Source organism: Periplaneta americana, chromosome 9, assembly GCF_040183065.1.
Source record: "Periplaneta americana isolate PAMFEO1 chromosome 9, P.americana_PAMFEO1_priV1, whole genome shotgun sequence".
NCBI classification, from domain to species: domain Eukaryota; kingdom Metazoa; phylum Arthropoda; class Insecta; order Blattodea; family Blattidae; genus Periplaneta; species Periplaneta americana.
The window spans coordinates 170,366,010-170,380,426 of record NC_091125.1 but is presented as its reverse complement, the minus strand read 5'-3'; the positions used below and the strand labels follow the sequence as shown (position 1 = coordinate 170,380,426).

Below are 14,417 nucleotides of genomic sequence, written 5' to 3'. Positions count from 1 at the left end.
TCCAGCAAAAAACCAATCGTTTCCATTACACATTTCGATATTAAAATGACTAATAGGCTACATGATTTCCTCGACTTTTTTTTTTCAGAAATTTCAATCTTTAAATTTTGTGTAGGACGTCCTAATTTTTAAGTCAACATGCAATTTCTCTTTTAATTTCGAAAAGGGTTGGTCGATTAGGTTTTCATTTCATTCATTTTTAATATAAAATATTTCCTTAGACACACTGACTAATCACATCACACCACCCACAGTACTATAACACACTGGAACTGTAATGATATACAGTAGTCCAGAAGCCTGTGTGTTCTATCGCAGGTCATAAAGAGATGTGGGTGTTGGCGGTTCTTTTGTATATTCGGAGAGATCTGCTTTGGTTGCAGCTCTAATGCAGGCTTATGGGACGGTGAAGAAAACCAGTTTTCTGCTGCCGACTACCCTTCGTTGAGCTCCAGGAACTGCCGATCACAGATCCGAAAAGTACACTACAGCTGAAATTCTCGAGCAGTTCAAGGCTCCTAGAGACAGTAAAATCTCGAATCGAAGGAGAATGAATTGGAAAAATAAATGAAACAGTGAACTAGATTACATCAAAGCACGTTTTACATTTTTAATTTTTTCAGGTCCATTTAAATGGCGGTTCTGCAGCTCTGCAGTTCTTATTGTAGAGCCGCCACTGATTCAGACAGACCTTTGTAACATAATGACTCCTGTGGTTTACAACTAGTTACCGCGAATCTTTCAAGCAAGAGGATTTTTTTCAATGTATGTATGTGTGTATGTATTTGTTTACAATGCAAGTGGGCAAACACCCGGTGGCAGCGGTATACACAATATAAACAATACATAATAAAATGATAAGCAATACACAATAAAATTTACAGTACACAATACAATTTACATTTTTATGAATGTAGTCAGTCATCAAACTGGAGGGAGTAAAATTTTATGACCAAAATCATTACTAAAAGTGAAGCTATTTTACGTAACAAAATAATTTAATTTAAAAAAGTTCTACCATAATAAGAACTGTACAGCGCGTGTCATTGGTCAATTTATATTACATAATAATAAAAAAATAAAAAACTTTAGCGCGTCCTTTTTTAAAAACAGGAAGTCCGAAAAGAAGGAAAACGAGGTTCCGGTGGTTTTTGGTATGTCATAATGAGGCGTTTGGACGAACTAATATAAATAATAAACTCGTAAGTCCGCGAGTTAGCTCTATGGTAGCGCGTCTGCCTCCAGACAGTTCCAAGAACTGTACACAGTTCTATCGTGATGCGTCGGTGATGAGCAGGAAAGTAGTTTTTTTTTTTTTTTCCCCGAAATTAACTTTTATGATACAAAGGACATAACCAGTGGACTTCTCATTCTTTGCAAAGCTCCTCGGTTTTTTTTATTTCCTTTATACTGGGTGTTCATTTCAAAGTGTGTCATGACGTCACTGTTGATGAGTCAGCGATTTGAAGCGAGTTTCAGCTTTTATGTCAGAGAAGTTGCCTATTAATCAAGGCGTTCAATCTGAACTTGAGAACGTGTACGGTATAACTTGAACGTCGTAGCAACAGATGGCTGTCTGTACGGTCTGTGTGCTACCATAACATCTTTCGAACTGTATTTTGCGCGGCCAAGTCGTACGCAGGGTATTTGTTATCATCGGTTGCGTACGGTAACATCCACAACACAAATCAAATGCTCCGTGTCCATGTTGACCGCCGAAGTTAATGACAACAAATACGTAAGTAATCGTCTTAACCCACTCCCCATATCCCGACAGTAAGAAAAAACTCACCTCAGTACATGTTTCGAAACAGTTCACATTCCTGCCACTACTGGCGTTACCGTACGTATCAATAAGTACTCTTCTGAATGAACGCCGTACTTGCTAGGCAACTTCTCTGGCACATAAGTAATACGCCTCTGCGGAAGTGTAGGAAGATTGAATTCTCTAGGCTCATCGACTAGCCACGTGACGGCATACAGCGAGCCATGACACACTTTGAACTGAACACCCAGTAGTGATATGTAACACAAAGATCTCAGAATGCCAACGTCATGTCATACCTACGTCAGCAAGTTAGTTTTATGTTCATAAACAACAATGCAGACTGTATTTATAGAACAGGAAATAAACAACAACCTTTTCCTGTAATGTCAGGAAAAATGTACTTCTCCTGATTTCCGAAAACTCTCTTCAGTTACGAAGAAAATTGTATGATCTCTTCGATTTAAATTGCAATAACCGTTGTGTGGTGTTATTGATTTCAAATAATTTATTATTATTATTATTATTATTATTATTATTATTATTATTATTATTATTATTATTTTAGCCAATATGTTTACGTTTTGGTACAAAGCCAAATTTAGTTACATTTAATGTCTACCATTCTCGACTAAATTACTGACTTGACACTGAAAATGACTATAATTTGCGCAATAGTTCAGAAGACAGGCAGAAAAAAACAGATACACCACTTCCCCAAAACCACATGTGCACAGTCATCTCTATATAGGTAACAAATGAACCATGTGCACAGTCATCTGTGTATAACAAATGAACTATGTGCACAGTCATCTGTGTATAACAAATGAACTATGTGCACAGTCATCTTTATATAATAAATGAACTATGTGCACAGTCATCTGTAAATGAATCATGTGCACAGTCATCTGTGTATACCAAATGAACTATGTGCACAGTCATCTGTAAATGAACCATGTGCACAGTCATCTGTGTATAACAAATGAACCATGTGCACAGTCATCTGTGTATACCAAATGAACCATGTGCACAGTCATCTGTGTATACAAAATGAACTATGTGCACAGTCATCTCTATATAGGTAACAAATGAACCATGTGCACAGTCATCTGTGTAGAACAAATGAACCATGTGCACAGTCATCTGTGTATACCAAATGAACCATGTGCACAGTCATCTTTGTATAACAAATGAACCATGTGCACAGTCATCTGTGTATAACAAATAAACCATGTGCACAGTCATCTTTGTATACCAAATGAACTATGTGCACAGTCATCTGTGCATACAAAATGAACCATGTGCACAGTCATCTGTGTATACAAAATGAACCATGTGCACAGTTATCTGTGTGTATAAGAAGGAATCCATGTGCACAGCGGTATATGTGTGCAACAATAGACTCGAGTGCGAAGTCTTCCGGGTTCGTAACAAAGGAATCACATGCAGTCCTCTGGAAGCATACATGTGCACAGTCCTGTGTGTATAGGGGGCCATGTGCGTGGTGGAGGAGGCCATGTAAGGCAGACCTCGCTCTCGAGGTGCTGTTTGGCTGCGGGTCGCGATGTCTTATTTTTAACCGCTAGCTGGCAACGCTGCCCACAGGGTGCCACACAAGAGACTGCACATCTTGTGCTCCGAGCCTGTTACACTGGGATCGAACCGACGACTCCTGCCATCGCAGCATGACTTGACTTTACGTTTGTCGGTGTGAAACAGTAAACCCTATTACGACATACTTAGACCCAAAAGTTTGATGGCATTATCTTTAGTCAAATCTTCAGTGCTAATTGTTTTCTCTGGCCATACAAATCGTTTTTAGCCAACTCGATAGAAGTATTAATCTGAAAGAAATGTTTGTACTGCCGCAGTTCTCATTTGATTTCGTCGCAGCTTGTCACGAGAATGCAGCAACACCAACGAAAATAGCGCTTGACGTCGCTTACAACGAAAGGAGGAGAATGGACTGTGCATAGAGACAATGACAGCTTTGGAATAAGTTCTTCCGGTAGTTATTTCACAGTAAAGTTCAATATAATCTACATTGGTGGTTCCCAACTTCTTTAGATGTAATACATTTAACATCCTTAATAACTTCACAACAATGTTAAATTTTATTTTGCTTTCGAATGTAATATGAAAATACATATATACAAACTTATTTTATGATGTCTTTGGTATGAAAAATGAAATATATTTCTTTGACTTATTCTAAGACTAGAGCAGAATATGTATTTTCACACCAGAATGCTGATGCAAATTTATATATATAATTTGAAATGGTAATGGAAATTACGGGAAAACGGCTGAACGGATTTTAATAAATGACCCCTCATTTTGTAGCTTGGAACTCGAAGTTTTTCAGAAAAATAGTAGTTTTCAGTGAAATGTCAATTTTTCAACATAATTTTCCTATTTTCCAAAATTCATCTGTCGTCAGTTTTGAGAACTAGCTAATTGCATTTCAGAATAAAACAAAACACACACTACAATAAACAATATTACACAAAGGCCATGATCTGCAAGAATGCTGACATATTTAGAGCTCAAATTAAATTGGTTATTAAAAACTTAACTTGCTAAAAATAATTTACAGGTTCGATTCTGTGGTGTGTAATTTTCTGGGTACAGCTGTGTATTGGATATTAAAAACTACAAAACTTGAGGTGGTTTGATGACATTATTACCATTAGAAATAAAATATTATTGTAGTTAATGCCATGATGTGAATATTTTTCATTAATTATACATATTAATGCTATATTGATGATATGAAAGTGAAATGTTTTGGGGTTATATAAGATGATGTAGAGAATAACTTAAATTAGATTTTGATTGCTATATTTTACTGAGTGGCGGCTATATAGTATATGTTACTGAAAGCTATAAAACTTGTATGTATGTATGTATGTATTTATTTACACTGCAAGTGGGCAAGCACCCGGTGGCAGTGGTATATACAATATTAACAATACACAGTTAAAATGTTAAGCAATACACAATAAAATTTACAATAGCCTACATAATAAAATTTACAACACATATACAATTTTATACACAATACAATAAGAATACACAATACAATTTAACACAATAATAATTAAACATAAAATAAAACACCTAATTTTACAACACAACCTACATAATTATGTATAGGTCCTACATAATTTTCAATAGTCTTTCACTTTACTCTCATCTCATTCCCTGTAGTGGCACTATGACGCATTTCACTGACACTTTAGCACACATTTCACTGACACTATAGAACACATTTCATTGACGCTATAAATTATCACTGATCGGAACTATTCACTGCACTGTAAAACCATAACTTCACTGACTCATCTCGCTTCACTGATACAATAGTTCAAATAAGTCAAATAATTGCATTCTTATGCATACTTATAAACGGAACTACATTTAAACTAAACATTTCTAGTGTAAGGCCCTCTTACACGCTATTTTTAAATAATTTACAATTCAAACCAAGGAAGTAAACTCGTCAGGCCAGATAAATACATGCCACCTTAAAAAATTAAGTGTTGAATGTCACCTTAATTTTAATTTTCACTTTATACACAACTCTTTAAATTATTCTTGAATCTCCTTAAGGAAGGACAGTTCTCAAAGACCGCTGCAGGTAGGTCATTCCAATCATTTATAGTTCTATTTAAAAATGAGAATTTACCTACATCCGTTTTCTGTTTCCTACATTTGATTTTAAAATCATGATCGTTCCTACCATAGTACGTTGGCTTTTCTAACCGAGCCGTTATGTCTACCCATGCTTTCTGACCTAGATGTGCTCTATACAATGATGTTATTCTAGTTTTCCTACGTCTGTTTTCCAAAGTTTCCCATTTAAGTTCTTTTATCGTATCGTTCCCATCTTCTCTTTTACCTTTAACAAATTTAGCTGCCCTATACTGGATTCTTTCTAAGGAATTTATCTGATATATTCTATAGGGATCCCAACACGTAGTTCCGTATTCCATTAACGGTCGCACTAATGTTAGATATGCTATTTCCCTCGATTTGGGGCTAGCCTTTCTCAAGATTCTCATAATAAAGTGAAGTGCCCTCCATGCTTTGCCTGTAACATTATCAACATGCTCTCCCCAAGAAAGTTTGGAGTTTAAATACACTCCTAGGTATTTACAACATTGTTCTTGCGGAATTACAACACCACTGAATTCGTAATTTAGACTACTTTCCTCTCGGGTTTTACAAAATGTTATAGATTTACTTTTAGAACCATTTATTTTCATCCTATGCTTTAACGCCCAGTTGTAAATGTTATTCAAGTCTGTTTGCATAGCATCTACATCTGAATTATTTCTAATCTTTCTATAGATAATGCAGTCGTCTGCAAATAGCCTCACGTAAGATAATAATATTATTAAAAATCAAATATTTTTATAGTTATTAATCAAGTGGGGTTGGGTCTTTTTCATATATTTAATGGCGGTGTTGTGTAGATATTTACATGCGTGGTTCTCTTCAGTATTGGCTCGAGAGAGAGAGAATCTTTCATTATTATGGAAGCAAATAACTTTCAGAATGTCTGGTATTCTTCATTGAAAATAAATCTGAAAAATGTTTATTTGAATGACTAATGAACTTAGTTTGCAGCATTTGCTGCACAAGCCACTAGTTTTGTATAATTTGGACTAGCAATCACTTTCTACTCCGTAAATATTTGCATAATGTAATAAATTTAACATCCTTAATAAATTGACAGCGATATTAAATTTTACTTTGCTTTCGAATGTAATATGAAACAAAAAAAAAAAAAAACACACACACACACGCACGCACGCACGCACACACACAGATATATATATACAAACTTATTTTATCATGTCTTTGGTATGAAAAATGAAATCTATTTCTTTGATTTATTCTAACACAAGAGCAGAATATGTATTCTCACACAAGAATGCTGATGCAAATAGAATTTAATGTGGTATTGCAAATCGGGAAACATTCGAATATACAGAGTGACCGTAAGTAATGGCATAAATGTTAGGGGCTATTCTTTGAGATATTTCAAACCAAAAAAAAATAATACAATTGTCTCATTTTTGCTTCCTTTTCGAGATAAAATAATTGCTTCATATGAAACATTTCATAGCGTGTTTTGAGAAAGCTACTAAATTAATCCCAATATGCTCATTAAATTCAAGAGAGCAGTGTATTATAATAATAAATGATTGAAAGAAGTTCAATTTTGTCCTTTAAATATGTAGAAATTTGATCCGAACAAATGTAACCTTGCGTTCTGTTAAGGAACTTTAAAATGTTGCACTTGTTCGGAACAAATTTCTTCACATTTAAAGGACAAAACTAAACTTATTTCAGTCATTTATTATCATAATACACTGCTCTCTTAAACTGACTCAGCATATTGGGAATTAAATCAATGGCTTTTCCAAAACACGCTATGAAATGTTTCATGTAAAACATTTTTTTATCTCGAAAAGAAAGCAAAAAAGAGCAAAATTGTATTCAAGTTTTATGTTTGAAATATCTCAAAGAAAAACACTCTGAAATTAGTGATATTACTTACGGCTCACCCTGTATGGATGATGCGTGTGACCAAGATTGTTGTAGGGACGTTGTAGAAAACATGATTTTTAGTCCAAATCAAAAAATAATTCTAATAATTGTAACAGCTCCTCTTCTATTTCAGCGGACAAACTATTGCATAAAAGATAATATTCCTTTAATACAGTATTAGGCCTAATGGCAATCAATGAAGTTTTTTTTTTTTTTAACTTCCAAATATATCGGACGACAGTTCATCATGTGTTGCTAGAAAGTCACAAAGTGAAAAATGAATGGAGTTTTCGATTCGCCACTCAGAGAACCAATCACACGTACAATTCTTTCCTTATCGTTGCTTCAGTTCTATCCTGAATCTCTTAAATTTGGACCCTGAATAATTAAAAAATATCGGTTAGGTATGCAAGACAAGGGAAGTCCTTCAGGCAAACTAATTCCTGTTAAATTATCTGCCTCAAAAGTCTGAGATGAACAAAAATATTCCAGCAAACTGATAAAAATCCGAGAACGTGATAAAGTTAACCTTAGTTAAAATACCGTTTGGAAACATACCTTTGTTCCGCGGACCACAGGTTGGGAACCGCTGATACGTATCTTTGATATAGAAAGCAACGGAAAACTACTGAGTCGCATTATATCTTCCAACACCATTACGACATTCATGAGAGAAACAAGACTTATGGAGCAAGCAACCACGGGGTGCTTCTAAATGACAAGACGCGATGTTCTGGAATCAGGCAACAATAAGTATGGCAGAAAGAGAAAGAAAATAGGGAAAGGAGCAACGAGAAAGGATAATTATGAAGTCGATTCAACGCAAATATTGTATTAAGCCTTGTAAGAGGTTGATGCGAAAATTCGAAGCGTATTTGTTTACCATGGCAACAGGCCCTTTGTATGAGATTTGTTTAGACATTTTGTCATTTTAACGTAGGCTAATAGTATTGTGTTACTGAATATGTCTTGACATTTTTTAACTTTTAGAAAATTTGTGCTAATTATGGGAGTGTCAAATTGTGAATAAGTCGCTGATAGAATTGTTGTTGAGGTAAACGTCAGCAGTGACAATCAACATCTCTTCTTTCCAGATACCCTGAAAACCAGGTATATCTTTGCTTTGCTGGGACTCCCGGAATAGCCATCTTGTATGCATTGCATGGATGGTGTTTAGGTAAAAGACCTTAATCCTCATTTTTGAAATCTGATTTTTTTGTTGTAATTAATAATAATAATAATAATAATAATAATAATAATAATGATTTATTTTAGCTGGCAGAGTTAAGGCCGTAAGGCCTTCTCTTCCACACAACCAGCAAAAAGTGTATATACATATGCATGAACTTACAAAGAATTCAACAATTTGATTTAGATGAGAGTTACATGTATACAAGAGTTATTTACGAATTAAACAACAAAATACTATGAACTATTAATTAAACACTGAAATAAACTGTGTAGCAGAATTAAACTAAAATACATAGAATGTTAATATATTTCAAATTATATTAGATAATAGAAAGAGATTATTATGAGACAATTTTGAAAATGCAGCACAATCAGGATGATGTCTAAAGAAAAAAAGCAACAGTGTAGTCAGTAATATTTTAAATCAGTATGATTGGAGTGAAATGCTAATAAGGTTATCTTTTAAGCTGTTCTTAAAGGTGTTTGTTGTCTTGCAGCCCCTAATACTTTGTGACAATTGGTAATGTAATTGGTTAAAATTTAATTACAAACCGTTTAGAAATGTTTTTTTTTACAGTTATGTTTACATTCTTTCATATAAAAGTAACTAATAATAATGTGCTAAAATTTAATTATAGTGGTTTCTAAAAAAAATGATCTTTTGTGGGATAATCCCTTTCACCTGAACATCGTCGATATATATTATATGAGCCTAAATAAATTTGCCACAGATGCATTATAGGGGCCAATCTCCTTATTGGTTGAATGTATGAATGCTACTATCGATATGTATTGTTGTTGTAATCGACATAAAATATGTTGCCAACTTCTAAATTAACAGTCAGTTTTGTATTGTTGACTTGTAGCCTACTTCAAAATGGAAATAATAGCAGTAATAGTAAAATATATTTTCCCTGGACCAAAAATATAATACAAAGTAACTAAAATCACATCAGTAGTAACAAACTGTTTAAATTTTTTATTTGGTAGCATTTAATGCTTATCGAATATCGAATGCAAATCGAACCATTACTTCCGCTAACCATTTTTTGCGTATAATGTGTGATGGGTGGCCCTTATAATGCATCTGTTCCATAAATTTAATAAAAAAGCAGAAAAGAAACTAGACTGGTTCCAAATAATTGTACAAAATATGGTATAAATATGATTACAAAAATAAAAATATTGAATTATAAACAGAAGGACGAAGTAGGCTGAAAGAGCCAGAATATCATGGATGCAATTTTCCTTGGTCCGTACAGACCTGAAGATGTAATCCGTGTCGGTTGATGATCATTATGCTGTATGGAGATTTTGATTGAGTGAACTTTCTCCTTACCAAGAAATACGATCTGAAAACTGTTAATTCAAATGGACGAACTCGAATGATTAACTGATTAGTTTATCATTTCGGAATATGTATTTGTCTTTCTCGTGTTAAATTCTGTCGTACTTGATTAACATGTTTCGGTCTGTTATCGACCTTACCGAAACATGTTAACCAGGTACGATAGAATTTAACACGAGAAAGACATAGGCTATAATACATATTGCGAAGTGATATAGTGTTAAAAGTTGTGTAATCAAGATGTATGATTAGTAGGCCTATAACTGAAGTCGTAACGTGTAACAAAGAAATCCAAACCCATATCATGGTCCAAGTAGCATACATGCAAACGTAGTAAAATGGTATCGGGTAACAAGGAAAAGAAGACAAAGGTTCAATTTTTTATTGTCTTAAAAAAAGTGGAGATCAAACAAATAATTTCTAAATATAACATCCGTAACCACCGTATCGTTTCCTTCAAGAAGGCAATGAATTCTCTTCGTAGGTCCAATGTAAACAAACTTTGCTGACATTAATGAGAACAAACCGTGTACAATAACTTTAAAAATTTACATTTGTACTAAAATATACTGTATCAAGGCCGCTCTCCGTCAGCTGTACACTCGCCCAATGCTAGGCACAAAGAGCAACACGGTTTTCAGTAAGCAGGGGCCAAGAGGACTTGGGTCTTTTCTTAGTCCCCACTCCAATGTTTCGGCGTATATCACCTCTCGACCTTGTTGCTGTTCCTTAAAATAAATCAATTGTGATCTTTGTGTAACGTGGGTAAAAATGTTCGGAATGCCTATCCTATAATAATTTCATTTATTTTGAAAAAAAAAAAAAAAAGCGAAAAAAAAAAAAGAAAAGATTTTTAATGCAAGTGGGCTATAATATTCGAAAATTATCCCTATAACCACAAAAACGAAGCAAAAAGTACATAATTTAAAACGAAATTCCTCTAATTCCCTAGAGTCAGAAAAAAATCTATTTAATTTGCTATGATAGTGAACAGTGTTTACAAATACGTATGGTTTTCAGAATGCCGATATGTTAAATATTGTAACAATAAAAAAAATCCAGTTTTTAAAATCTGTCTTTTTTCTTTTAACAGAACGGCCTACTAGTATACTCACAAATCCTAAACACGCGATATGAACACAAATGTTAAAATGTGTATAAATAAACTTAAAAAATGGGTTTCTTTGCGAAAACATCAACCAAATTCAGTCAGACACTGCTAATAAATAATTCCATATTTTAAAGCAAAATCCAGGTCTCTGAAATTATGAAAATACAATGTATTCATTTCAGACACATAATAAATCTGTCGTTAATTTTAAAGCTAAATTCAGCTCTTTGAAATATATGACAATAACGAGTCACTTCAGATATTCGTAATAAATCTGTTACTAGATTGAGTTATGTTTGTATGCGTAACAACAATGTACGGTATTCAATGAAACAAGCGCCTGGAAATACGAAGATGTCCTACACGAATTTTATTTCTAAGATGAAATGAAAATATTTATACAAATATGGAAACACAAAAGAAAATTAGGTACAGAATTGGAATGATTGCATTATGGGCCTACAGAGATATTGATATTAATAGCTGTGGTAAAAATCTTAAATACTTCAGTGACCATCATCCAAAAGGTTGAGAGACCTATGTATGTTAAGTGGAATAAATTTTATCTTACAATATTGGGATAACTTGTAACTTTATGATATACTAGCCTATAATGTTAAAACGGAACGTTATTAAAAATAAATTACTGGAAGTTGATAATAAGTACATCAAAGTAAATAATCAAATGCAATTCACAAGGGAAATTCATATAGGCCTTCTCAGAGAAAATCTGCTTCGGAACACAGTAAGTATAGGTCTATCAAAATCTCAAAGAATCTATCTGGACTCGAACTTCGGTTCATTTCGCAATTCACCGTCAGTTTTCTAATCCACAGCAATGATAAAAAAAATTAAGATTGAAATGTTTCTGGGCCATTTGGATTGACATGCTCATGTCTATAGCCCTCTTTGGATAAGAAACCTTCTTGATTATGCCTCTTTTGAGCAAGATCTGCTCGGCCGCCATGACATTCTAATTCTGGCGAAATAACCTTCATAAAAGTTGTTAAAATGCTGGAGATCATTGATCACACAACGCAGTCGCCAAGACGGTTAAAAATATGGCGACGAAACCCGAGTGACCTTCCACAAAACTGCAGAGCACGTGGACACCATATGGCAAATCTTACCTCCGCTCGCACCGACTGCCAACACAGCCACATTATCAGCTGACGCAGATAACAGACTGACGCGTCCATTTAAAGCACAACAATGTTTCCTTTCAGCTTTATTACGCACGTCATGTCATGAGAAATTGTGTAACACACTGAACCAGACGTGGCACAGAAACGTTTAGCATGAAAATTAAAAAAATTCACTGCTAACTGTTGTCATAAAAATGTCATTAAAAATAATAATACTTCAATGCAGCTGGCGCTTGATTCACATCACTGGCCGTGACAAACTCATTCAATTACACAAAAAGAAAAATGTCAATAAAAATCAGTAAACAGATTTGTGGCCGTTCGAGTAATTTCACGATCGAAATTAAACTCACTTAATTTCTATAACTATTAAATTGTGCTAGTAACATCTTCTTAAAAAAATTTACTTTTTCTATATAAAAATATTTATTTATTTAATCTGGTGAAGTTTAGGCCATCAAACCTTCTTTACCACACCACCAGAACACAAATAGGCTTATGCAAAAAACAAAAGAAAAACAAAAAACAAACAAAAACAAATGCAGAGAGAGTAGTAAATAAGAAAATAGGAATAGAAATAGTGATACGTTATGTGAAATCTCAGGAATATTTTTATGTGTATATCGAGTAGCCTATATAATATATTACACATATAAAATGTGCTTCACATAAATGCATAATTTATATTCAAGTATGTATTGATGAAATTGAATTCTTTTTTAAGTTACAAAAAGAAACATTTTCGAATTTAACACTTACTAATACAAAAAGAGGAAATACCAGTATGTAGGAAATTGTTTACTGGGAAAAACCATAACGAATGGTAAAGAGTGACATGCATGTCGCGATCCGAGTTTCCTAAAATTTTCGGAAATGACAACATGGCGAGGATAAAGGAAGCACAGAAATCGCATTATATGGAACATGACCACCACAACGATGCTTTCATTTTCGAGCTCAGTGCTGCAATATGGCGAGACTTTCACTGGACACGACAATCCGACCAGAAGAACATCGTCTTTGTTACCTCACAGCGAAACCCTGCGTGTCCCTAATCATTCTCTATCAAAACGGCCCTGGTGACGTCAATAACATTCGTGTCAAACTTAACTGAAACAACACTGCCCCTTAGCAACAGCAGGTTTGGCCCACGTCTACAATAATGTACGAAATCACAAAATGAAGATCAATTCGCTAATCAATTCTGACATCAAGAGCTCATAATAAACACGTAATTATAAACAATGATAAGACGGCATTGTTTTAATTATTCGTCTTGTGCGCCTAGTCGCGCCTGGTGCTTCACAGCTGATTTTCTTCCCACAAGGTCGCTCCCCGTCCCCTGCGCAACCAGGCGAAACTAAAGACAACACAGCTGACTGCGGGGCCAAAACGACAGCTGTGTGCAAGATGCATTATTACAAACAAATTTGCAATACGTATTGAAGAAATATGCACACACCTCTCCAAAATGCGACACAAAGTACAAGACAACACTCACCACGATGACCAGGCGCGACGCATGGAGCAGCGATGAGACGGCCTCCTACCAGAGCAGCCTTCGCGAGCACACTGACGACCAGCGCCGCCAGCGGCTGGGACAGAGACGAGCCCAGCCGTCAGCTGGCGCAGGCGGTCGCCCATTGGCTGCAGCTGTGTATTTACAAATACATGCCATGTTTACCAACAGCAGTCGCTGTTGCTAGGCGCTTCACCTGTTAAGTCAGCTGTTTTTTTTCTTCCCTGCCCGCGAGGGTTGACGAGGAGGGGAGACAACCCTCCAGCCAAGGGGCTCTGACCCCTCGCAGACACGCTGCGTTGCCAAGCCCTCCACAACGCTGACTCAACTGTCGACGTTAACACAGACCAGTATTTTATTGTTCCCATTTCGTACAAAATCTAACGGGACCATTTATTTCGACATGAGAAGATCGCAATGGGCATGTTTAATCCCACAACTCTGAAGGCAGCCATCATGGAGCAGACTCCAATGGCTGCGGCGCAAGGTGTGGCTTGAGCAACAGTGACATGAACGAACAATGGAAACTCAGTTCTGAGACAACACGTGACAAATAGGGTGATTTATCAGCTGTAGGCCAAATGTCAATACATTCACGTTGGTCACTCAAATTCTAATCGCAGCTAGTCCAAATGGTGTAAATTTATAGGCAAAAACGCATTCTTGCAGAATATTTTTTTTCGGATCTCTTCTTCCATTCCTCTCGTCATTTTTTAACTACTTACTTGTCAACGTTGTTTCTTCACCACGTTCTTACATCTGTTTTTAAGGATCTTCCT

At 35.2% G+C, this 14,417-nt stretch overlaps 1 protein-coding gene across 1 annotated transcript in view; it reads right to left on the bottom strand.

The window, feature by feature from the left end:
* atos (atossa) overlaps positions 1-13,753 on the bottom strand; it is a 205,385-nt gene extending 191,632 nt beyond the window's left edge. Inside the window, exon 1 of the mRNA XM_069836364.1 lies at positions 13,621-13,753. The gene's annotated coding sequence lies outside the window, so the exon portion shown is untranslated. The remainder of the gene's footprint in view (positions 1-13,620) is intronic.
* Positions 13,754-14,417: the final 664 nt, after the last annotated feature.